Source organism: Macaca nemestrina, chromosome 4, assembly GCF_043159975.1.
Source record: "Macaca nemestrina isolate mMacNem1 chromosome 4, mMacNem.hap1, whole genome shotgun sequence".
Classification (NCBI taxonomy): domain Eukaryota; kingdom Metazoa; phylum Chordata; class Mammalia; order Primates; family Cercopithecidae; genus Macaca; species Macaca nemestrina.
The window spans coordinates 182,002,726-182,029,288 of record NC_092128.1 but is presented as its reverse complement, the minus strand read 5'-3'; the positions used below and the strand labels follow the sequence as shown (position 1 = coordinate 182,029,288).

Sequence of the window (26,563 nt, the reverse complement as noted above, 5' to 3'; positions counted from 1 at the left end):
ATATATGTATGTATATATGTATATATATTATATACATTTGATTTTTTTGAGTTCCATGTATAAGTAAGATCGTGCAATATTCTCTCTGTGTCTGGCTTATCAGGCTCATCCATGTTGTGGCAAATTGTAAGATCTTGTTCTTTTTTAGGGCTGAATAATATTCCATTATATATTATATATATAGTTATATACATAGTTATATATAGTTAGTTATATATAGTTATATATATAGTGATATATATAGTTACATATAGTTTTTTATATATGTATATTTATGGGTTGTGTGTTCCAGCCAGGCCAGCTCAACATAGATGGAGACAGAGACAGTGCATACCCGAGTACGTGTCCAGGCACTGGGACTCTGAGGCTGTAACCTCAGGAACCATCGGAGATGATGGAAAGGGCCTGGTATTGCCACAGTCCACATGGAGTTGGGAGTTTAGGCCCAATTCATCTAGGCCTGAGGGGAGGGGGGAACTCCACCTGACATCTGGCTACAGCTTTAATAGTGAGAGTCTCTGACAGTGGGTCTGACTTTGTCTCAGTTGAATTTAAAGAAGTCAAGGTGTCACCATTTTCCCCAGCAAAGGCTGGGCTCCAAGTCACACAAGAATGTCTTTTTGAAGCCCGTGCTGGAAGGAAATTAGGCCAATGACCTTTGGGAGGCTTCTGGAGGTGTGAGGTGTGCCTCCGTGTTCACTGTTCGTGTCTCAGCACTTCCAGGAGTGTCTCCATTGAGGCTTGAATGGGAACTTAGGCCAGCAATGAGACCACAGGATGAAGTGCGCAGAACGCTCACCCAGGTCCCAGTGACTGCAGGCGCCGGTTATTGAAACACAGATGTGTTTCACACACTTCCCAGGTGACACCCATTCCTAACACGTATGAACCTGCATTCGTTTTTATTGGAAACTATGGACCCAAATGAGCTCAAAGATGGTGGTGTTCAGTGGGACTGTTCATGGTAAGACAACAATGTTCTTCCAGGTGGTCTGAATGGAACAGCTCTGTTAAAGTATCCTCTCTGGTGCCACCAGCCAGAAGTGCGAATATCATCTTCACTAGTGCCATCCGCCACTGGAATTTTGAATATACCCACTGTATTAGGGATCTCCAGGGAAAGAGGACAAATTCTCTGTGTGTGTGTGTGCACGTGTGTGTGTGTATAAATATTTATTATAAGGAGTTGGCTCATGTGGTTATGGAGGTTTGCAGCAGGCAAGCTGGAGACCCAGGGGAACAAAGGATGTGGTTCCAGCCGGAGTCTGAAGGCTGGACACAACTGGTGCTCCAGCTCGAAGACAGCCAGCAGAGAAGAGTTCCTCCATATTCTTGCAAAGTCAGCCTTTCTGTTCTATGCAGGCCTTTGGCTGATGGGATGAGGCCCACTGGCATGACGGAGCCGTTTGCTTTACTCAGTCTACTGAATCCAACGTTCATCTCATTCAAAACATCCGCACAGACACAGCTAGAATCATGTTTAACCAAATATCTGAACTCCCCATGGCCCAGGCACGTTGACATGTGAAGCTAGCCACCACACCTGCAGAGCAGTCCCCAGAGGTACCGGCTCAAAACCATGACCCTCTGCCTGTCATGACTGCTGAGGAAATGCCTAGATTTTATAATTGGCTACTGCTCTGTTTGTCTTGTAATTAAAAAATGCTTCATTAGAAACTTTGACTTCAGCTGGACCAAAGACCTAAAAGTGAAAGGTAAAATCACACATTCAGTAGGAAAAAATGTAGAATGATATGTTTGGTCCTAGGAATGGGAAAGGATCAGTGAACAAAATGCAAAAGATATTGTAAAACATGTTGTTAAAATGTTGTTGTCCATCTGACAAAGTTAGGGAAAGATGATGGATTTGGAGAGGGTGTCAACTTGCAGAAGGCTATGTCCATAACTAAAACCAATCAAGAATATCTGAGAAATACCTAAACATTGATAAAAGAAAACAGGAATTCTAATGGGAAAATGGGTGAAGGATATAAATGGTAATTTACAAGAGAGGTAACCTTCTCCAAATACCCAAGCGTGTGAGGAGAGTCTCATTAGGAATGAGAGAGGTGCAAAGCCAAGAAGAAGATATCAAATCCATTAGGCCACACAAGAAAGCCATCTGTACTCGGCATTGGTGGGTGAGTGGATAGAGCAGCCCCCAGGCCTTGCTTTGGGGGTACAGATGGGGCAGAAGACAGAGAGCACATGGTGACACTTAATCCAAGTTGGCACAGGCTCTCCATTCTGCAGCTGTGGTGCTGCTGGGCAGGGATTCAGTGTTTGGGACATGGGTGAGGATGTGTGTGTGGTGTGAAGGGTGGTCCTGGGAAGCTGCACACACTTGGGTGCCCAGTGCTGGGGGTAGTGGTGGGTGATGTGGGGAGGCTCTTTGTAGAGCAGTGAACGGGAAGACAGGTGGGCCAGATGTGCTGGGCAATCCCTGCTGGTTGTGCACATTCCATTCACATGCACCGCTCTCTCCTCTTCCCCATCTATCCCCACACCTCTTTCCATTTGTCTGTTTTCCTCACTGGTGAGCAAGGCACCCAGAATAACCTGCCATTTACTTTCAGAGAGTTTTCCTCTATTTGACTTAGTTGTGCTATTCAATAATAATCAATGGAAAGGTCTTCCTGCCTTCCTTACCCCGTCCCGTCCCATGCCATGCATGGAACTCCCACCCCGTGCAGGCACTGTGCTGTGAGCTAGGGAAGTGAAGAAGGGAAGAGTGACCTGAGGAAGCAGGCTCACTGACCCCCTGGCACTTCACAGTCACGAGCTGGTCATCAGCATGCCTTCATTTCCTGTAGAGGCGGTGGTTCTCCACTTTTTGTTTTTGGGACCCCTTTACATTTTCAAAAATTATTGAAGACACCAAAGAGCTTTGTGTGTCTGTGTGTGTGTGTGTATTATGGTAAGCTGAGCATGTGCTTTTTACTGTATTAGAAAGTGGAATTGAGGCATTTAAAAACATTTATTAATTCATTTAACATAATAGACTTATTACATGTTGATATAAATAACATTTTTATTAAAAAAACCCTAAAATTTTAAGGACAAAATGGTCTAATAAGAAGAGCAGTAAGCTCGGGCACGGTGGTTCACGCCTGTAATCCCAGCACTTTGGGAGGCCGAGACAGGCGGATCACAAGGTCAGGAGATCGAGACCATCCTGGCTAACATGGTGAAACCCCGTCTCTACTAAAAAATACAAAAAACTAGCCGGGCGAGGTAGCGGGCACCTGTAGTCCCAGCTACTCGGGAGGCTGAGGCAGGAGAATGGCGTGAACCCGGGAGACGGAGCTTGCAGTGAGCTGAGATCCGGTCACTGTACTCCAGCCTGGGTGACAGAGCGAGACTCCATCTCAAAAAAAAAAAAAAAAAAAAAAAAGTATTATTTTACATTTTTCAAGTCTCTTTAACAGCTGGCTTAGTGGAAGATGGCTGGGTTCTCATATCTGCCTCTGTACTCAATCTATTGCACTACCACACATCACAAAGCTTCTGGAAAACTCCACTGCACACTGAGAGAGTAAGGGTGGAAAGGGTAGATGACATCTTAGTACGATCATAAAAATCATTTTGATCTTACGGGGGCCCTGAAAGGGTCTGGGGACTCCCAGGGGTCCCTGGCCTGACCACACTTTGAGAACCATGGGTGTTGGCCTTTCTGAAGGTTTGACGTAGTGCCTCAATTCTAGAAGCCACTCAGTGCTTGATTCTAGAAGCAACATCTAGTGCTATGGTGAGGCCTGGGGCTGAAGTCTGGCTGTGACCTTGGAGCATTAGTCTAGAAATTGGGGACTGAGGGAAACTGAGGTGGGCTACAGGCATTGGACTTTCCTTTTAGTGTTTCTTTGTGTCTTTTGAGGGATTTTTTAGTGCTGTTTTTACTGACTATAGGAAGTAGGATATGGGTGGTGTATTATCGGAAGCTATCATTTCCTGAGCACTTCCTCCCGGATAGGCATGTTGCTTGTGCTGTCTGTGGCTAAAATTAGTTTATTCTTTGGAATTTGCTGTCTCTTAACGTAACAAAGGGTTTGGAGTAAAAATAATAGAGTATTAGTGGAAATTTAAAGGTGCTGGCGGGCCCTTTAATTGTTCTGGTAACATTGATCTTACTTTAATCTGTGGTGCCCCTCCATGCTTGTATATTGGGAACAAGGGGTTTCATGTGCTTAGACTGGAGGCAAATTCTCAGAAACATTTCTGGCAGAAGTCAGGTGGAGAGGGGAACGTCTTTAGCTCCATCTAAAGTGTAAGAGGGAGTACAGATGTGTGCTGCCTGAAGAAGATCTGCTTTTACAACTGAGACACAGCCTTTGAGGGTCCTCCCGCATGTGATCTGTCTACCATTTCCAAGCCCTCCTCTGGCACCGTGCTAGTTGCTAGTGAACAGATACCATTTGACACATAGATTTGCATCGTTTTATAATCGCGAAGTGTTGGCAACCACGTAATTGTCCCCTAAGAAAAGACTAGTTAAGTATGTTGTGGGATGTCTATATAAATGGAATATAATGGGGCTGAAACAAACAAGCATGCATTTTCTTGTACCAATGGGGAAAAATTTCCAAGAGGTAGTGTTAAATCAAGAATGAAGACACGGAGCACGTTTTATAGAGTACCAGTCTTTGTGGTGGGGGTGGGAGTATACCTTTGCTTGTATATGTATAGTAACCTTTGAAGACTATAAAACCTCCTATTAAGAATGGAAACTCATAGGCCATGGTGGGAATAGCATGACTGTGAGAGAGGAAAGGGAAGGAATTGCTCATATGTTCACCTTCTTATACTTTTTGATACCATGTAGATGCATTACCCATTCAAACATTAAATATGCTTAAAAGTAATAGAAAAGCAAAATAAAATCCAGATGGCAAGCAACTCAAATCCTTTTAACTAACGTCCCTTCACTTTTCTAGACAGGGAATAGCCCCACTGTGAACCGGGGCAGTCCTGCCCCTGGGGTTAATGACTTTTCAGTTTTAACAAATGTCACCCTTAATGACCACGTAACCATGATAAATGCAGAAAGGCACCAACCCGGGTCCTCACTAGTTGGCTCAGCAAAGCAAACCTGTATTGAGCCACGGTTCGTCTCTTTAGCTTGGTTTTTCGCAGGGAGACATAGAGACCAAGTCTTTAGAAACTTGTTGGATAGAGGGTGGGATTTTAGAATTGTAATAGTTGTCTTTGGACAGGTTTCCTGTGCTGTGAACATGCCTTGAGAGAGTGCCTGAGTGTGCAAATCTATCAGGTTGGAGCCCGAGGCACCCCTAAAGGAGCTCCTACAAGAAGGAGGTGCTGTTTAGCTTCTGAGGGGTGGCATGGTTGGCTTACTTCTCTGGGGAGGCTCTGAAGAAACAAAGGGTGAAGATTGGACAGTAGTGGCTTTTTAAATGCAGGTGAGGAGTGTATATGGGCTTTGTAGATAGCGCAAGCATAAGAGGAAAGAAAAGGGTTGTGTACTGACAGAAAAGCATCACTTTCAAAATGTTTCAGAAGCACATGTTTCTCATTCTATTACATAGACATGTGTCAAAGTTTCAGTTTAGTTAACGAGACAAAAGTTGGAAACGTTACTTCATGCATTTTCCTTTCCTCAAATATGGTAGCCCCCTTTATCCATGGGGATCTGTTCTAAGACCCCCGGGGGATCCCTGAGACCTCGGAGAGTACTGGACCCTATACATTGTATTTTTTTTCCTATATGCACATAGCTATGATAAAGTTTCATTTGTCAATTAGGCACAATAAGAGATTGACAATAATAAATAATGAAATAGAAGGATTATAACAATATACTGTACTGAAGGTTATGTAAATATGATCTCTGTATACTGTACTAAAGGTTATATAAATATGATCTCTCCCTCTCTCTCTCAAAATATCTTAATATTTTTGGACTACAGTTAGTTGATGGCGGGTAACTGAAACCTCAGAAAGTGAAGCTGAGGATAAGACGGAACGATTGTGTTAACAATGATGTTAACAATTTTAAGAAATTGGTGGAAGTAGGCAAAGTTTATGTGGGTCATTTCTGTATTATTTTTGCTACTCTTACAGTAAATTTGAAATTATTTCAAAATGCCAACTTGAAAAAAGTTACCTAAAAGAACAATAATAATGATACGGAGGATTTTATTTACAAAGCTGGGTTCTTAAGAGAGAAAAGCTTCCTTTTCGTATTGGGAGCCAGCCTTCTAGGCTGGGCATTGCAGGCACTTCTCTAGAAGAATGTGAAGCCCAGGGGCTTTGGCTACCACGGCCCAGCCAAGACAGAAGTTCTGCAGAGCAGGACATGCCATTTGCACCTTTCAGAGGAGTCGGGATGTTGTCAGAGACAGGCCCCAGAGCCAGGCCTCCCGTTCAGACATCACAGATTCTCCATAAAGCAGAGAGGATGCAGGAAATGATGTAGGAATCATTTCCCAATGAGTCAACCTGCAGACTGAAAGTGGGGCAGCTAGAGAGGAAACCAGGGCATAGATGAATGTCCTCAGGAGGCCCCTCCAGGCCCCTGGCTGAGGTTGAGACCCTGGAACGTGGACAGGACAGAAGGACCGAGGTAGAAGGGCCTGATCCTTGCCCACCTGGAACCAGGAGGGGGCGCCATCTTGAGAACCCTGCACCAGAAGGAGAGACCCTGGGTTGGCCTAGGAAGAGCGGGCCTGGGGCGGGCAGAGGGCTTCAAGGTGGCCTGACTTGCTGAGTAAATGAATGTTAGCCTTTCCGATCACCATTCGATGTTGGCATTGACTCTCCTTGCTGTACTGGGAATCTTTTCTTCCCAGTGTATATACCACATGCTCCCTAGAGCATTTCATGTTCCTTAGTGAACTGGAGCCAAGGGAGGCCCCAGTGAGCTTGTTCAACCTCTGATCTGTAGGTGACAACTCAGTCCCCAAATGCCCTCCTATTGTTCTTTGTGCAGATCTTAGAGGAGCTGTCCCCTGCTCCCGGCCCCCTGCCCCATAGGAGTGAGCAGGCTGGGAGGACACCATCCAGTGACAAAGGGCTGAGATCCATGTCTTGTGGCTTTCTTTGCTCTTGTTGGCTCCCAGAGGCTAGGTTAGCTCTGAAGTAAGGGCACCTCTTATGGTGGCTTGGGGTTACTCGTGGATGGCTTTATCCTTCTTTGAGGTGTGTGGTTGTGAAAGGACCCTGCATGGCCGGTAAGATCAGTTCCTCTTCTTTGCCTGTGCTGGGTGGGGCATAGCTCACCATACTAGATCCCACGCAATGGGGAGCCTGGGAGTGGGCGTGATGGGAGGATGCTTTCCACCAAGAACTCTCTGCAGTGTTTCTTTTTTTCTTTTCTTTTTTTTTTTTGAGATGGAGTCTTGCTCAGTCACCCAGGCTGGAGTGCAGTGGCATGATCTCAGCTCACTGCAACCTCTGCTTCCTGGGTTTAGTGACAAGTACTCTTCCATCTTGCTGTAGAAGAGCTGATTGATTCTACAAGCCACACGGGGAATGTGCAGGGAAATATAGTAGATACGATCACTATTGCCATGCTTGTCATTAAACTTAATAGAACAAAAACTAGAAAGCATTAGCTTTCAAAGCTGGATGTCAGTTGGATAAAGTTAAATGAAGGGTGGCTGAGGAGGAAGATGGAGAGTTCATGTAGATTCTGAAAGGGTTTTCTGGTCCTTTCCAATTCTTTAGGAGTTTGTTTATTATTACATTCATTGATTGAACAGATATTGATTAGCCATGTGACCTGCCAGGCTCATCAAGACAAAGAAGTTGCTCTCAAAGCCCTTCGGTCCCAGTGCGGGGAGACAGCTGATAAAAATAAGCACAGTTAGGCAGAAATGACAGCACGTGCCAGCAGCGGTACCTGCACGAGGACAAAGAAGTGGCAGAGACTGGCAGGAAGACGTGGGGCTATTGGGATGGAAGGGGTGTGACAGGCTTCGATGTTCAATAGGACAGTGGACTTGGGTCCTAGGGCTGCCCTGATAAAGCACCACACACTGTGTGACTTAAACCAACAGAAATCTATCCTCTCGCACTGTCAGGTTGGGAAAGAAGGAGACCTGGAAATTGAAAATCAAGTTGCTGGCAGGGCTGCATTCCCTCTGGAGGCTCTAGGGAAGATCCTTCCCTACCTCCTCCACCTTCGAGTGACTCCAGGCTTCCCTGGCTTGTGGCCCCATTACCCCAGTCTCTTTCCCCATCTTCACATGGCCTTGTCTCTGTATCTCTGTGTGTATTCTCCTCTTTTTATAAGAACACCGATCATTGGATTTAAGGCTCACCCTAAAACTAGGATATCTCATCACAAAGTCTTTAACTTAATTACATCTGCAAAGACCCTATTTCAAATAAAGTCACAATGACAGTCTCCCCATGGACATGAATACTGGGGAGGACATGATTCAACCCACTGCAGGTGGTCAGGGTAGGTCCTGGGGGGAAAAGAAGGTGGAACATGAGCTTAGAGGAGGTGTCGGGAAGCCAAACAGCTCCCCGCAGTAGGTGAGTTCCAGGGCAAAGGAGCAGCTAGGACAAAGCCCCTGAGCTGGGACAATGAGGCCACCATGATGGGGGTAGGAGGCATGGATGGAAGAGGGAAGATGTGGGCGAGGCATCACACAGGGTCTCGGAGACCATGGTGAGGCCCCTGCAGTTAGCGCTGAGTGATATGGCAGCCACGCAGGAGGCTGAGGAGAAGACAGACGCCACTTGACCTTAGGAGACTGTTGGGAAGCTGGTTCAGGAATCCAGGAGCAAGCAGAGTGGGAGGATAATAAGTGGTTGGCTCCTGGGCTTACTTTGAAGGAAGGGCCAGCAGGACTTCCTGACCAATTGGAAGAGGGGAAGGAGAGAGTGAGAGCTAGAAGAGAATGGACAGGCACTCCAGGGCTTTTGGCTGGCGCAGCCAAAAGGATGGTGTCACTGGGGATGGGGAGGTCTTTGCAGGCAGCAAGTTGAGTATGAAGAGCAGGAGTTTAGTCTTGGGCGAAGGGAGTATGAGATGCTGAGGCTGAGGTGTGGAGTTGGCTGTTGCACATGCACGTTGGGAATCTGGGAGAGAGGTCTGGGCTGGAGGCACAAATTGGTGGGTGGATGACTTTTTTCATGATTGACTTTTCCTAGATGTTGGGGTTTTTGGCTTACAGATGGGAAAGAGAGTGGGGAAAGGAGACAGAAAAAGATAGTGAAGAAGGTAAGGAGTTAGACAATTTCATACTGGGGCCCCCACTGGGTGTTATTGGTGGAGGCAAAGTGAAGATGAGAAAGAAGGAGCCCTGGAATCAGACTGACCTGAGCCTCTGTTTCCACTGCTGCGAAATGGGGATAATAATAATCATGATGATGATGACGATGACTCAACCATCAAAACAAGACAATAACAGCTGCCAACCTTTGTGACACTCAGGATGCGCCCCACTCTGAGTACTTCATGGATGTGCTCTCATTTAACCCTGACAATAGCTGTGAGGCAGGTTGGTAATTCGTTCTGTGTGGGAGCTGTGTAGTCTGAAGCACAGAGAGGTTGAGTCTCCTACCTGAGGTCACACAGCTGGTGGGAGATGGTGCTGATTCACTTAGGCCTGAGCTCTTTGTCCTGCCTCCACCTATGCTGCTTCTCCACTGTGTGCTTGGCACATCTTTAAATACTCAAAAGGTACCCATATGTAAAATCGGGGCTTACAACTTGGGAGTACTGAGAATTATAAATAAAGGAGTCTTTCACCTTCTGTCATGAGACCTGGGTCAGCCAGCCACAGGGGCGGCCCCCCGGCTTTCCCCATCTCCCCCGGAGTTCCAGGTTATATGTGAAGCTGGGAGCGACGAGGGTGAATTTCAGGCCAGGAGATTATAAAGAGGCCTCTCTTCTGCTGTTACCTAAATGCTCCAGTGGACCAGCCTGGGGGCACTTCTCTTCATATCCTGTTACCTTGAAGAATAATCCCCTTTATTCTTGTTTTCCTGACTTGCCCATCTCTCTCTGGGTTTTAATCTTTTTTTGTGGAGAATGGTATCATCTAATATTTATTAAGTAATTAAATGTTGAACAAAGCTGGGGCATTTCTTCCAAGCGGCCTGGCTGGAAGGCAGGTTTGGGGGCTCACTTTCCCTTGGCTCTGTGTCACTGGGGGTCCCAGGGCTGTGCACTGCCTGATCGGGAGGCGGCAGCCCTGGCTGTCACACCTGGCTATGGGCAGAAGGCCTGGAGGCGGGGACAGGAGAGGGTGCAGACGTGAGGTATGGCAGGCACCGTCAACGCTGGGCAGACAGCAGATTCGACCTTTGTGTGTGTGATGATTTCCCAACCAGGAACCGGCTTTGAAGAGCCACGTCACACACATGATCACACACTGCCCTGTGAGTGATCCATTTTGGACATGAAACTGATCAAACAGTTGGAGCAGACAACTATGACCCCAAGTCAACCCCGAGAATGTCGCCTGGGGCTGGAGAGGGACACGCCTCCCATGCTGGGATGCACCAGACATTGACCAGCTATTTCCAACCTACAGGCCGGTGAAGGTATTAAAATTGATGTAAAAATATTCACGTGTCTCTATCCCTAACATGCAGACAAGGCATGAAGGGGCCCCATTCCCAGGCGTCTCCCCGAGGCCCTCTACACGAACAGCGCTGCTCCCTCCGCTCCACTTCTCTTTCAAAAACAAAGCGAGCTGCCAAACCAAACAGCAGCCACAAACCCCACACTTTCTTCTTCTGAGTAGAAAATCATAAAGTCACTGTGGAGCAAATGGAAGTTCAGAAAAGTATCAAGGAGAAAATAACCGCCTTCAGCTGTTCTGCCACTGGTAACCTTTTGGCCAACTGCCTGCTCGATATTTTTTCTAATATGTTCTCATGGTCACATTAGATTTTGAAAAAAGTGATTGTAACTAAAATTATTTTCGTGGAAACAGTTTCAATGGACCCTGTTCATCATGTGAGATCATATCATAATTGATAGAGCCAATTTGCTACTGTTGGATATTGAGATTGTTTCCATTTTTTTGCACAATTATGCTGCAGTGAACATTGTAAATAAATAAATCTTGGTGCATATCTCAGATCTGTTGGTGTGGATAGTGACTCTCCAATATCCTGCCAAAGGGTATCCCCCAAAGAGAAGCTTTGAGGTTTTCAATCTTTTTCTTAGAATTTTAGGAGAATGTAGCTTTCTTCTTGAAAGTGATCTAATTTGTTGTAATGTTAAAATAACATCTTCAATTACTAATCCGTTAAATGAGTCGTTAATTTAGCCCTACCTGCAGAGGCTTTCAGTACAATGGATGTCCAGGGAGATGAGCCCTGGGGACCCTGAGGCCTCACCTGCTACTTCTCGTGTTATGCCTCAGGGGTGACCGGATGAGAAACAGGTCTTCCCAGAGGGTTGCAGAAACGGAATTGCTGGGTTAACGGTGGGAACTTTTTAAAGATTCTTGGTGTATATGGCTCTTCTATATAACAATTTCACAAGTATAAAAGTCATCACTTACAAGTAAAAGTTTTCATCTTCTATACTCTTGTGTTATAAAAACAGTTACAAAAAGGATAAATACTGATCTATTTTTAGAGTTAAGACATTTCTAGATATAGAAGCAAAAAGAACAGCATAAAAAAAGAATTTGACTACATATCTAAAGATGACGTTAAAATGAAAAGGTAAATAATAAACCAGAAATTTCTATTTGCTATATATGCTATATATTTGTATCACATGTGTATATAAATGTGTACGTAAGCATCAATGTCTTAAAAAAGAACAACTTAACGAACCGCAAACATCCAGTGGAAAAATGGGCAATGAACATAATTACCGATAACTATAAGAATGAATAGAAATGATTAATATATACCTGTGAAAAACAGCCAACCTCACTAGCAATCAAAGAAGTGTTAATTAATCAAAAATGCCACTGTCACCTAATATAATTGGTAAGCTTTAAAGACGATCATGAGGGTCAGCAAGGGCACAGGGAAGCATCACGCTTCCTCATTGCTGCCTGAGCAAATGAATTCCGTCCTGTGTCCTGCCCCAGCCCAGGGACTACGTAGCTACACACCTTGGCTTCCATTCTACTCTGACCCCCCCTCACGCCCAGGTAGAAAAGATTTCCTTTATTTAAACCCCGTAACACTGTCTGTGGGTCTCTTGTAGTAGGTGGTACAAACGATCTTACTTGATAATATCAATACTCAAAATAAATATCGTTTCCTAATAATTTATTTTATTTTATTTATTATTTTATTTTATTTTATTTTAGAGACGGAGTGAGTGCAATGGCTCTGTCTTGGCTCACTGCAACCTCTGCCTCCTGGGTTCAAGCGATTCTCTTGCCTCAGCCTCCCAAGTAGCTGGAACTACAGGCACCCACCACCCTGCCTGGCTAATTTTTGTATTTTTAGTAGAGACGGGGTTTCGCCATGTTGGCCAGGCTGGTCTTGAACTCCTGACCTCAGGTGATCCACCCTCCTTGGCCTCCCAAACTGTTGGGATTACAGGCATGAGCCACCGCGCCCGGCCTGGTTTTCTAATAATTTAGACGTAAATGGTGCTACGTCATTGGATCTATTTAGCACTATGTGCCAGGCACTGTCCCGGGCACTGAGATACTGCAGTGGACAAAACCAGACCTGGTCCCTGCTCTCGCGGAGCTGACGTGCTGTGTGGGAGACAGACTCTAAACAACCACATATGTTAGTGAACAAATGTATGAGTTCAGGATGAGTGGTGCCAAGAGAAAAGGAAGAAGGCCAGACAGGAGAGCAGTGGGCCAGGGGAGGGAGGCATTTTAGCCCAGCATGTGAGAGAAGGTGGCTTCTGAGATGAGGCCTGATGGAGTGAGGGAGCCGTGAGAAGACCCAGAGAAGATGCTTCCAGCAAAGGGAATGGCTTGTGCCAAGGCCCCGCATCAGCGGTGTATTCGTGCAGTTCAGGGTTCAGCCAGGAAGCCAGCATGGCTGAAGAGTGTGGGGGCAGAACAGTGGAGGTAGGAGGTGCCAGGGAAGTGGCCAGGCGTGAGAGCACACTGGGAGAACCTCATAGGTCATGGTGAGGCTTTAGGGTGAGATAGGGGAGCCTCTGGTCTGGTGGGTTTTAGGCTAAGTGATGTCATGTTCTGACTTGCTTAAAAAAAAATTGGTGCTCATGCCTGCAATCCAAGCACTTTGGGAGGTTGAGGTGGGAGGATCGTTTAAGGACAGGAGTTTGAGAGCAACCTGGGCAACATAGAGAGACCCCGTCTCTACAAAGAATAAAATAATTAGCCAGGCATGGTGGCGTACGCCTGTGGTCCCAGCTACTCAGGGGGCTGACGTGGGAGAATCGCTGGAGCGCAGGAGGTCAGTGCTGCCATGAGCTGTGATCACGCCACTGCACTCCAGCCTGGGCAGCAAAGTCAGACCCTGTCTCAAAAAAGTAATAAAAATTGGTATAAAAGGCACATAAGATAAAATTCACCATTTTAGTGATGTTAGAGTGTTGAATTCAGTAGATTCACAATGTTGTGCAGCCATCACCACTTTCTAATTCCGGAACACTTTCATCACCCCCAAAGCAGGCTCACTTTCATCAACCCGAAAAGAGACTCAGTCTATGAGGAGTCATGCCGCATCCTCCCTCCCCCCAGCCCCTGACAACCACTTTCTGTGTCTGTGGATTCGCCTATTCTGGTATTTCATATATATGGAATCCTACAAGCCTTTTGTGATAGTTGCTTTCCCTCAGCAGAATGTTTTCAGTTCATCCATGTCGGAGCGTGGGCCAGCACTTCTTCCCTTGCCATGGCCAAGGAATAGTTCATCACGTGGATAGACAGCAGTTTATTTCTCCATGCATCAGGTGATGGACATTTGGGTGGTTCCCACCTGATTCACTTCGTGAAAGAATCTCTCTGGGCCCTGTGTGGAAGCTCAAAAGAGCAGAGCTGAGAGACCAGGGAGGATGTAGCTGCAGGAATCCCAGGGATGCAGGTGAGGGCTGGAGGCAATTGCCCTGCACGTGAGTGATGGGAGATGCTGGAGGGGCCGCCAGCGAGGTGTGGGTCTGGAGCCAGCAGAGCATATTTTCTGTTGGTCCTTCCTCCACGAGGATGTACTCTTTAGGAGCCGAGCGATGATGACCTGTGGATGAGCAGCCTGGGATGCCCCTGTCCCCAGCCTCTTCAACCTGAAGCAAGTTTGCGTTCTGTGCTCTCTTTCTTTGGAACAAGGATTGACTCCTAAGTGGCATCTGGAGAAGGCCGAGCTTCCTGCGGGGACCTGAAGAGGGTATTAATAGCAACTTTCCTCTCTGGGGTGCGGGACCAGCAGGTCAGGACAATGGGCCCCAGCCAGGAACGGATCCAGAAGTGACACCGGCTGCCGCTGAGTGGAGCCCACCAGGCCGGCTCTCCTCTCGGCCACAGCAGGGATTGCTTTCTGCATACTCCTGAGAAAAAAACTGCATAGAACAATTTCTGCAAGTAAGGGCCATCCACTGGGTTATTTTAAACCAAAGAGCTGAAGCCTTCTTCAGTAGACATAAGAAAATTGATTAGAGTCTGAGCTTTGAGGGCCCTGAAAGCACTTTATGTCAACGTCCTTCCTGCGATAGTGCTTCTGTATTTTAATAGTAAAGCCTGCATGAGTTTACTAAGAAGGAAAACCTTAAGTGTTTTGCAGGTAAAATGCCTGTCATCCAGGCAATGAACTTAGCAGTATGGTTTGGCAATTACTGTCCTCAAGGCTCCTTTCTTTTATTATCTCCTTAAAAAAATTTGTTAAAGATTTTTTCTTATTTCAAATGGTGCACAATCTTATACAAGATTTTAAAAATTACGAAATTAACTAGCAAAAAGTTAAAATCCTTCCTGATGCAGATGGCAAGGGGCTATGGCTTCCTTCCTGTGTGCACCAACATTCTTATTGGTACGTTATGTTTGTATCAGCTGCTTTGGAATCTGAGGCTGATTGGTTCCATCTGCATTTCTGTTTGACTTTCAGCTCTGAGATCACCCTAATTATAGCTCACTATCTAGAAAAAGCGCAGAGACTGCTACAGAAGCTGCAGGCTTGTAGTTGATAATACAACCTAGTAACATACTGAGCTGGTCTGGAACCACTCACACAGACCCCTCTAGTCACTGAGAGCCCAGGGCTGATGGAGCAAATAGAAGATACCACAACGCAAGGAAGGCTCCTAAAAGAAGTCTTAGACAAGGAGTCTGCATCTGCCAAACTCCATTTTTCTGGAATCCCAGCTGAATGGTGACCTATTCATGCTTCCACATTGCATTCTAACACCCAGAGCTGCCCCAGTTCTAATCTGTGATTCACAGTTACCCTGGTCGTCATGCGTATGGATGGCCTTGCCCATAGACACATCCATTCTCTCTTCCAGGCTGGCAGGTTTTCTCCAGGTTTGTTCACTTTTTTTGTAATTATTTCCGCATTTGCTCCCAGAAGGTTTTTAGAAACCGAAACAGAGTCATCAAATTGCTCACAATGGGCAAATCTTGCCCTAAAGTCAAAGCTCTGAAGCACTGCACTAAAGCACTCTTGGAACACCCATGGATTCCCAAGGAAAGGAATGGATGAAGTTGTGAGCAACAGAGGTGGTGGCCCTGAGGGCGGGTGCCCAGGGGAGGAGGCAGCCATTTCCTTTGTCTTTCCTCCATTCTTCCTGGATGCAGTTCTATGCCCAGGTTTTCTCTGTCGGGTGAACTCTCTGCCCAAGGAGGGGGCTGCAGCTCTCCCTGACCCAGTGCAGGCAGCTCACCATTCCTCTGCCAACAGGGCCTGGCAGCAAAAGCTGCTCACACAGCCAAGGAGGGCATCTTTGTAGGGTTCTGAGATGGAGGCCGTATTTCTTAGAGCAAATCCCCTTGCTCTGTCTCTTCCAGAAGCCATGATGACCCTGTTGAATCCAGCCATTCTGCAAGTGCCTCCATTTTGACTTTAGGGATGGAAGTCCTTCCAGGCATGCCAAGAGGGAAGGTGACATGGCAGGTGCACTGGCTTTGAAGTTGCCATGGTGGTTGCAATCCTGCATCTGTCTCTTCCTAATGGGGTGACCTCAGGCAAGTTGCTTGGCCTCCCTGAACCCCAGTTTTCTAGTGTGCAAGATGGGGGCCATATTGCCTTGGGGCTGACTTTGAAGACTGAGAGAAGTATTTTTTTTTTTTTTCTTATTTGAGACAAAGGCCTTTCTCTGTCACCCAAACTGGATGGCAGTGGTGCAATCACAGCTCACTGCAGCCTCAACCTCTTGGGCTCAAGGGATCCTCTCACTTCAGCCTCCTGAGTAGCTGGGACTGCAGGCTTGAGCACCATGCCTGGGTAATTTCGTAGAGTTGGAGTCTCACTGTATTACCCAGTCTAGAGGAAGATAAATTCTAAGCGTAGTACAGCGCCTGGCTTATATGAAGAACTCAGTAATCAGTGATATTTACTTTATGTATTTATAGTTCCTAACATGGGTGTTTAGTCAGCCTCCGTTTTGTCACATCTTCCAACTGTTCAGATATCCTACTTGTCTGCCTCCTCCTCCATGAACCCTCCCCCAATCCTCAATGATTTCCATCTCCTCTGTTGTCAGTTTGCCCCATTCCATAGCACTCCAATGAGCTCTCCACATTCCTGCCACTAGGACTCTGTGAGTGTTTCTTGTGCATTAACCTTGTTTCATTAAGAAGGGGGAGGTGGGCTCAGAAGTGGTTCAGTGGTAGTTTAAGATGCTAGGTAAGAGCACAGATTCTGCAGCCACACTGCCTGGGTTCAAATCCTGACCGGGCCACTTAACACCCATGCGATTTAGTTTCCTTGTCTGTAAAATGGATTCAATAACAGTTCCTCTCTCATAGAGCTGTGAAAAAGGATTAAGTGAGATCCATTTAGATCCATGCCTGAGCTTATATGTGCCGTGTAAGTGTTAGCTATTATTATGCCCACCTGTATAATTTTGATAAGTTGGCGTATCTTTGTGAACCTCAGTTTTCTCATCTGCAAACCAGTAGTAATAAAGTGTAATCCTCTGGGCCGTGGAATTAGATGAAGTGCTGAACATGTGGGCACAGTGCTGGGTGCATGGTAAGCACTCAGTCTTGGTAGTGGTTGTTTCTGTCAGTTCCTGGGGACAGGAGCTCTGTCTTGGTCAAGCTGGGAATATATTTTCCAGAGTCTCCTTTTTTGGGGAGTTCTGATAGAACTTGGCTCATTTAACAAACAAAATAACAGAACGTCTATTTAAAGTTGAATTGCAGATCAATCATAGCAAATTTTTAGTGTAAGCATATCCCACATATTGCATAGGACATACTTATGCCTAAAAAATTATCCACTGTTGATCTGCAATTCAAATTTAGTGGGACATCCTGTATTTTACATGACAACCCCTCAAGAGGAACTAGTGTGAGTCTCAGAGAATCAATGGATGGAGGCAGAGGTGCTGATGGATCCCAGTGTGTCTTCCCTCTCCTCTGCTCTGGCCCTGCTGTGGCTCCCCTGGGGTCCTGCCTCCAAAGGTGGACATACTGGGATTGTTGAATCCTGGCATGCTCTGTGCAAATCCCTCAACAATTGTCCAGAGTCTGCCCCCTCTCAGCAACCCCACAGCTATTGCCCTTGTCCCTGCCTCACTCTGGGTACCATCCTCCAGCTGTTCTCTACACAGCACCCAGAGAGATCCCTTTAAAGGTGACACTGCTGGTTGGTTGCGGTGGCTCATACATGTAATCCCAGCACTTTGGGAAGCCGAGGCTGGAGGGTCAACTGAAGTCAGGAGTTTGAGACTGGCCTGGCCAACATGGTGAAACCCTGTCTCTACTAAAAATACAAAAATTAGCCAGGCATGGTGGCGTGAAGCTGTGGTCCTAGCTACTTGGGAGGCTGAGGCAGGGGAATCACTTGAACCCAGGAGTCGGAGGTTGCAGGGAGCTGAGATCATGCCACTGCACTCCAGCCTGGGTGACAAAGCAAGACTCTATTAAAAAAAAAAAAAAAGTGACATTGCCTTCTCAAAACTCTGCAGTGGCCCCCTTCTCACGAAGAATAAAATCTAGAGTCTGGACCTTTGCTTCCAGGCCCTGAGTGTTCTGGCCCTGGCCTCCCTCTGGCCTCTTTCCTCCTCTCTCTTGCTCACTTGCTCTGCCCCAGATGCACCTGCTTCTTGATGTTCCTGGAAGCACCTGCTGGTCCCTTTTGGATGACACATTCTGTCCCCTGAGTATAGGAATGCTTGCTCCCCCTCAATTCACAGCATCTTTGTGCAAACGTCCCATCCCCGAGAGCTTGACCCTGGGCTGGGTTCCCCTCTCACCTTGTCTTTTCCTCTGGGCGATCATCGCCTCCCGACACTCCCAGCACTTTTCTGTTTGTGGAGTGTCCCCTTCACAATCCCAGGAGCCCATGAGGGCAGGGACTCCGAGCTGTCCTCTGCTCCATCCTGGCCACAGCTACACGTCTCCCTGGATGGACGCCCCACAGGCCAGTGTGGAATGAATGGGTCACATAGTGGTGACGAGATGGGGAGGCTCTGCAGGTTCCCATGCTATAGAACTTGGCAAATGAGTGAAATTGTGCCAGGAAACAATTATTGGAGTTCTTGTAGCAGCTCAAAGCCTTAAGGTTGAGCCTGAGGTAGGTAATGTTGAACCAAGCTTCTGGAAGTTTCTGCCAATGACACCCATGTCCAGTGGTTGGACTCACTTTGACTTTGTGCTCTTCATAACGTGAATTCTTCCTTCTCTTCCTCTTCCTGTTGTCAGTAGTACTGATTGGTCACTGGGCTTGCTTAAGCATTTAAAAGGACAATGATGGAAATGCAGCCTTGCCCTGTAATAACATGAAGGGCAAAAGGTTTCATTAGAATGCCATAGAGTTCTCTGGGGGGTGGGGGGGTTGTATCCTTAGGCCATTGCTACTGTTTGTATGTTCGTCCCTTCCAACTCTCATGCTGAAATTCGATCCCCAATGTTGGAGGTGGGGCCTGATGGGAGGTGTTGGGTCATGGGGGTGGATCCTCATGAATGACTTAGCACCATCCCCTTGGTGATGAGTGAGTTCTCACTCAGTTCACATGAGATCTGATTGTTTAAAAGAGTCTGGGACCTCCTGTTTTCTTTCATGCTCTGGCTCTTGAGTGTGATGTGCATATCCTACCCCCTTGCTTTCCACCATGAGTGAAAGCTCCCTGCGGCCTCCCCAGAAGCTGAGCAGATGCTGGCACCACGCTTCCTGTACAGCCTGCAGAACTGTGAGCTAAATAAACCTCTTTTAAAAAAAATTATCCAGCCCCAGGTATTTCTTTATGGCAATGCAAAAATGGCCTAACACTTTCATTTCAGCTGTGTCAGTACCCCAGATGCCCTCAGAGGTAGAAGGGACATATGTTTTGCCCAATGTGCACTTAGAAAACTAAGTGCAGGCTGAGTGTGGTGGCTCACACCTGTAATCCCAGCGCTTTGGGAGGCCGAGGTGGGCGGACCACCCCACCAACCTGCCTGGCCAACATGGTGAAACCCTGTCTCTATTAAAAATACAAAAAAATTAACCAGGCATAGTGGTGCATGCCTGTAACCCCAGCTACTCGGAAAGCTGAGGCAGGAGAATCATTTTGCATCCGGGAGGTGGAGGAAGTTGCAGTGAGCCGAAAGCATGCCACTGCACTCCAGCCTGGGTGACAGAGTGAGACTCCGTCTCAAAAAAACAAAGCAAAACAAAACAAAACAAAAGAACAACTGAGTGCAGAGGTTAATGCCTTCCCAAATCCTATAGTTGCTGAGTATAAGCTGAAGCTCACCTTTTCCCCTTTCTTTTTAATTTTAAAATATTTAAATGCAAATATACACTTAAATAATTAATATTAAGAAAAAAATAAATATTAAATACAAAGAAGTTTAAGATAAAAAATATAATGAGAAAAATTGTCCATAATCTCCCATCTCCCCCACAGCGATTTCTTTCATCTCGCCGCCCCGGCCTCATTATTCACATGACGTGTTTTCACATCATCATCACCATAGGTATCGCTTAAGATGGTTAGAAATATATTGTCACCTCATCCCATTGTCTCTCAATAATAGTTTTCAGTGACCGCATAATAGTCCAACAAATGAAAGCTCCAGATGATGTATCTTCAGGCTATTTCTCTATATTTTTAAACAATAATGCTTATTTTATAAACATTTTTGAGCTGTAAAATTTTTCTTTCTTTTGAGCCCAAGCGTTAGGATTCTGTTGTGGGTCAAATTGTGTCCCTCAGAAAGATGTGTTTAAGTTCCAGCCCCTGGTGTTTGGAAATGGGCCCTTATTTGGAGATAGGGTCTTTGCAGATGTCACCAAGTTGAGGTGGTCATTAGGGGGCATCCCAATCTAATATGGCTTGTCCTTATAAGTAGAGGAAAATGTGACGTGGAGACAGACACGCATGGATTGTGACGACGAAGGCAGAGATTGGAGTGATGCTGAGATAGGGTCTTTGCAGATGTGGTCAAGTAAAGAGGAGGTTATTAGGGTGGGATCCCAGTGTAATATGGCTGGTCCTTATAGGTAGAGGAAGATGTGATTTGGAGACATAGACACGCATGGAGTGTGACAATGGAGGCAGAGGTTGGAGCGATGCAGCTGCCAGCCGAGGAGTGCCAAGGGTTGATCATCACCATCGGAAGCTAGAGGAGGCAAGGGGGGCTCTATCTGGAGTTTCAGAGGGACAGCAGTCTTGATTTTGGACTTCTTGTCTCCAGAAAGGTGAGACAATATGTTACCATTCTTTTAAGCCTCCTGGTTCGTGGTACTTTGTTGTGGCAGCCCCAGGCACTCTGAGTCTGATATTCTGTCAGGTACACAACGTAATTTCGCCTCTCCTGATCACATCACACCGATTCCAGGACGAAGCAGGCTGTCCCAGGCAGGGGTCAAGCCAGGCTTGAGAAGATGGGCCGGGCTGGGCCTCAGGCTCACATGGGCTTCTGCGGGCCATGGCCTTGGCGATCCTCCAGCCTGGGCTAATGCAGTCTCCTATGGAGGAATGGCATCCAGGCCTTCACCCCTCCAGGTCAGCTGTGGCTGCCAGCCAAGGTGACCGCGTGGGCAGCCTCACATTCCTTCTCAGGTTTTGGCCCCATGTCCTTGGCACTCAGGTCTGGAGTTCAGCCCAAGTGTTGAGACTCAGGTATGCAGCTCAGGGTGGCCTTAATTAACCCTCCCATGGACCGGGGCACTGCCTGCGCCTCATTCACTCTGGGCTGCTGGTTTTGTTCCTGACGCTGCAGCCTGACACTGTGGGCGGGTGTGCGGTTTGTGATGGAAGGCCCCCTCTGAATCGAGGAAGCCTTGACCTTGGGAGGGGCCTGCCTTTTTGCTGGGCTTGCCTTTCTCTGGGCAGCGTTTCAGTACGGCCGATTCCCCTGGGACTGAGTTCACACCAGCCATGACGGCTTCCCGGCTGCTTCACGTTCTCTATGTTTGCAGCTGTCCTTTGGTGGCAGAAAAAGATGATTTTTCTTCCCCCCACTCCCATTCCCTTTTGTTAGTTTCTCTCCCTGAACTACATTTTGAGCTAAGTGAAGGTCGCAGGTTGGCCTTTAGAGGGAGTAAATCCTCTGATAGCATCAGGTATCGGAGAGGCGGAAATGAGGCGTTAGGCCCTGGAGAGCAGGTGCCACCAGCTTGCCTCCCACTGGGAAAGACATTTCTGTATCTTTGGCCCATGAATTATATTCTCTTCTCAAGCAGCTCCAAATGAGCATTGAGGGCTTTATCTATCTCGCATGTGCATGATTGACTGGGATGCAGGACGGTGGCCCTGGGTGGGGTCTTGGCTCACCTGCTCACCAGCTGGGTGACTCGGCCTCACTGCCACCCAACACTCACCCAGCCCCCTCCTGAGGCACTGGGGAGATTAGGGGTGGAGACAAGGGTAAGAGAGTGAGCATGCAGGTGCCCGGGGAAGCAGTGTCTGAAGGCACACAGTTTGTCCTTGCCATCTCTTTGATTTTACAGTTGACACCAATAATCTTCATTTTCCCTCCAAATGGAAGGGTTTCCCGCGGCTGGCCAGCCCGCCGTGCTGCAGACTGCGTTTCTCTTCTGTGAGTGCCACATGAGAGACACTCAGTGGATGCCGACAGGCAAGTTGGAAGGTACAAGGCAGTCCTGGGGTTATGTTTTTGGAGGCATTTTAAAGGGTAGATGGCTTCCTTTCTGCTCTGTGCCTGTCCCCAGCTCAGCCCTCCCCAGGGGGCCCCAGGCCTGTCCCCTTTCCTCCTCCCTTCCTCCCCACAGCTTGTGTTCAGGGCTCCCTCCCGGAGCACCTCACCCCCTTTGCACCCACGTCCAGCTCCTACCGCGCTTCTCTCCTGAAGGGTTCTGTCAATGGGGTGGCCCACCACCTTGCTCCCCATGTCCACCAGCCCTGCCTGCCCACCCAGCCTTCCTCAGTCCCAGTCTGCCTGGATTTCCCTGTAGAGCCAAAAGCCAGAACAAGTTGAGGCCACTGCTATTGCCCAACACACACCGTTGTCCCCAGCTCCACCCCAGAACAGCCCAAATTCCCCAGATTGCTGTGAAGAGAGTCAGCCTGTGCTCAGAGGCATTGAGCAATGTGGAGCCTCCCAGGGTCCCTGCCCCTGCACCCGAAAACAGCCAAGAGGCCTGAGCATCCGGGCTCAGATCGGAAGGCGTTTCAGGGAGGACAGCTCTTTCCTTTTGGTGTGTAGTCGGAAAATGTTGTTGGTGGGCAAAGGTCCCTCCACATTGCCCATCCTTCGGGGGGTTTCAGCTTGAGCTCACGATGTGGTTGCTGTTTTGTTTAGGGTGTGGGAGTCAAAGGCTGGAGGGTGGCGTTTGCAGGATGGTGCGAACCTTTCACCTCTGAGTTGAAGGGAAGAGGGAAGCAGCTGCCCTCGCAGCAGGAAACAGAGTCCGGCCTCGAGCTGACACCTCCGGCTGGCTTGGGAGGATGTCACCAGGCAGTTGCTATGTCTTTGATGTTGGGGCTGCCTTTTCTCCTCTCCCTGTCCACCAGACAGCTGGGTGGGCTGAGAAGGAGGCGCCCAGCACACACGTCCGTTTCCTGGAAAGGCGTGGCCACAAAGGTCACACCATGGACTCTAAGCAGGGGCCGCGGGGGCTCCTGAGCCCTTCTGGATGGAGACCTGGGATTTGGTCCCATGTTGCATCCCCAGACTTTGGTGGATATTCCCAACCGCTCTGAGTGAATTCCAGGGAGGCATCCCCTGAAGCAGGAGTCCCACCCCGATGACATGCTTGTCAATTCACCACAAACCCAAGCACAGGTGGCCCAGGAGAAGAGGGCTGCCGAGTGAACATCCTGCATGCATTTAAAGAGTTAATAAGGGAGGACCAAGGAGCCTGATGTAAAACAGAATAGGACAGTCTTTTAAACTATCTTTTTTAAGAAAAATTAAAATACCTTTAAAAATCTTTAAAACATATATCTTTTTTTCTTATAAAAGATTAAATGATTGTTGTAGGAAATCTGGAAATGACAGAAAAGTATAGAAAACATGAAAAATCATCTTGAATCACACAAGAAACTGCGAACCCTTGTTAACATTATGGTCTAGTCTTGATACACACACACACAAACACACACCAGCACGCGTGTTTTCACACTAGACCGAGACCGTCCTACAGATACAGCACATATCTTTCTTAATTTCCCTTAAAATTCCATAACAAGCATTTTGCCATGTCTTCGAAACATGAATTTTTACAACCACATATCATTCTTTGAAACAGCTAAGCAATGTATTTAACAAACTCCTTCTAGATGATGTATAGCATTTAATTTAAACCAATGAAAATGTAGACGTGTGCCTTATGGAATAAAATAAGAAACCTGCCACCCTGAGCCTCAGTTTTCCCCATCTCAAAAGTGGGAGAACTCTGCCTTCGCTCAGGTGGCTGGTGTGCTCTTTAATTAAGATTTACGAGGCCGGGCGCGGTGGCTCAAGCCTGTAATCCCAGCACTTTGGGAGGCCGAGACGGGGGGATCACGAGGTCAGGAGATCGAGACCATCCTGGCTAACACGGTGAAACCCCGTCTCTACTAAAAAATACAAAAAACTAGCCGGGCGAGGTGGCGACGCCTGTAGTCCCAGCTACTTGGGAGGCTGAGGCAGGAGAATGGCGTAAACCTGGGAGGCGGAGCTTGCAGTGAGCTGAGATCAGGCCACTGCACCCCAGCCTGGGCGACAGAGTGAGACTCTGTCTCAAAAAAAAAAAAAAAAAAAAAAAAGATTTAGGAAAGGCCTTGCAATTTGTGGGTGAAGGATTGCTACCTCAGTCAAAGGTTTTGCATAGTCATCCTTAGTTGTTATAATGTGCTCATTATGGGCAATTAGCACATTTCAGGACAACAGAGAGGAATTTATTTGGGAGTTGATCTGTGTCATTGTCCTGTGTGAGCCAGGGTGCTGGAGGTTCAGGAGGCCTGTGTTGGCTCCTGACTGGAGAGACAAAAATCAGCCAGTAGCATCCAGCCCTCAATGGGCCAAGATAATCGCTGATGCTGGGCTGATCCTGAGGGCGGGAGGGAGAAATGCCGACTGGCAGGGCAGGGAGACTGGGTCTTTCATGGGTGCCAAGTGCCAGCTCTCCATTTTCCTTTGCCTTCCTGATTTTAATCTTCTGGAATACATATATGATTCACCAGGATTTCTATCTTCATATTGGTTCATTGAGTGTTTGCACAGATTGTCTTAATGGCCCGTGAGCTATGGTGTTTGTCTTTGGACTCCCCAGAAGTTTTCACATATGACCTTTTTTTTCCTTTGAGGTGGGGTTTCACTCTGTAACCCAGGCTGGAGTGCAGTGGTGTGATCACAGCTCACTGCAGCCTCGACCTCCTGGGCTCAAGCAATCCTCCTGTCTCAGCCTCCTGAGTAGCTGGAACCACAGGAGTACACCGCCATGCGTGGCTAATTTTTGTATTTTTTGTAGAGACAGGGTCTTGCCGTGTTGCCCAGGCTGGTCTCAAATTCCTAAACTCAAACGATCCACCCACCTGGGCCTCCCAAAGTGCTGGGATTGCAGGTGTGAGTTGCCCCACCCAGCCGTGATTAATCTGGGCTCTCAACACCCTAAAATGGGAGAAGGAGGTGGCATAGAGTCTGTATGGCTGATGAATTGTATGTATGTTTGTTGCAATTTGAAGAAATATGGTTAAAAGTCCATCTGCAGAGAGATTATGACCATCGCTTCTGTCTGACCAAGGTCTGTTTTCCTGATCGGTGAGTACAGTTATGTAAAAGGTAAAGGGATAGACTGTTTGCAGTGCTGATACTCCTGGGCTCAAGTGAGCCACCTGTCTCTGCCTCCCAAAGTGCTGGGATTACAGGTGTGAGCCACTGCGCCTGGCTCCTAGCACTCTTCACTGTGGAGGTACAGGTTAGTGGGGGAAGAATTGTTTAGTGCATTCTTGTGTCAACCCCTAGTTCTCAGCTAGTCTGGGGAAAGATTTACATCCAGGAAGCTGAGGGTTCAGATTGTTGACTGGTCCAGATGTAGGCTGCAGAAGATAGCCAAGGAGGCATCCCCCATAGACAATTTCCATGGCATCTAGGAATGGCTCATTCCAAGGCTAGGAGGACCCACTGAGTTACTGTCAGACTTTGGAAAAAAATAAATTGGTATGGTTTCAAACCTCCAGGAAAAAAGGGAAGGGAGGATGGAGGGCATCCCACATCCTCTGTCTCGATCGAGATAAAATACTTGAACTTTTGACCCCATTGCACAGTTTTAACTGGTCCAAGTGCTTCTGCAGATTTTGAGCTGAGTGATACAAGCACAGCGCTACTCAGATTTGAACTACTGAGATCTTTTCTATTTCTCACCTCTAGGTGTATTTGTGAATACATGTATTTGTGAATACATGCGGACATGCCTTCATTTTACCAGAACATCTCAGATTGAGATGTTGAATGCACCATAGTTATTATTATTATTATTATCATCTCTGGAGACAGTGGGCTAACAGAAAACTCAAATCTACAGGAGTTTCTCATCTCCTTTTCTAGGTCAGGTGCCTCAGCGTGGATTCCCAGGACTTTATAAGATGATGCACTGAAGGATTTCAGCAAGAAAATTCTGGAGTGTCAACTGATACGTTTTTCAGTCTCACCTTGCTCACTGTTTGAGTATTGTCACATACACATGCGTATTATTAGAGGTGAATGCATGAAGTTTTTGTTACTGAGAGAGTGGCCCTAGACCAGATGCCAGTGAACTGTAGCCCATGGCCCAAATCTAGCCTGCTGCCTCTTTTCATATGGCTCACAAGCTAGTCCTAGTATTATATTTTAATAGTGTGGGAAAACATCAAAAGAAGAACAAATTTTGTGGCACATGAAAATGATATGTTTAAATTTTAGTATCCATAAACGTGGTTTCATTAGAACACACTTCTGTGGTTTGAATGTCCCCTCCAAAACTCATGTTGAAACTTAGTTCCCAGCGTCACTATATTGAGAGATAGGGCCTTTAACAGGTGATTGGGGTATGGGAAATCTGCCCTCATGAATGGATTAATCTATTCATGGGTTAATGGATTAATGCATTAATGGATTGGTGG

General features: G+C 47.1%; 1 long non-coding RNA gene across 8 annotated transcripts in view; it reads left to right on the top strand.

Annotated features, from left to right (window-relative positions):
• Nucleotides 1-26,563, top strand: part of LOC105472629 (uncharacterized) — a 96,835-nt gene that overhangs the window by 43,622 nt on the left and 26,650 nt on the right. For 4 of the 8 annotated variants that reach the window (XR_011622833.1, XR_011622836.1, XR_011622832.1 and 1 more), the window contains one exon: nt 26,010-26,161. This is a non-coding gene — a long non-coding RNA (uncharacterized lncRNA). Of the gene's footprint in view, nt 1-232; nt 26,162-26,563 lie in introns of those variants that run through there. The other 4 variants (XR_011622837.1, XR_011622838.1, XR_011622835.1 and 1 more) reach the window with 4 other exon arrangements.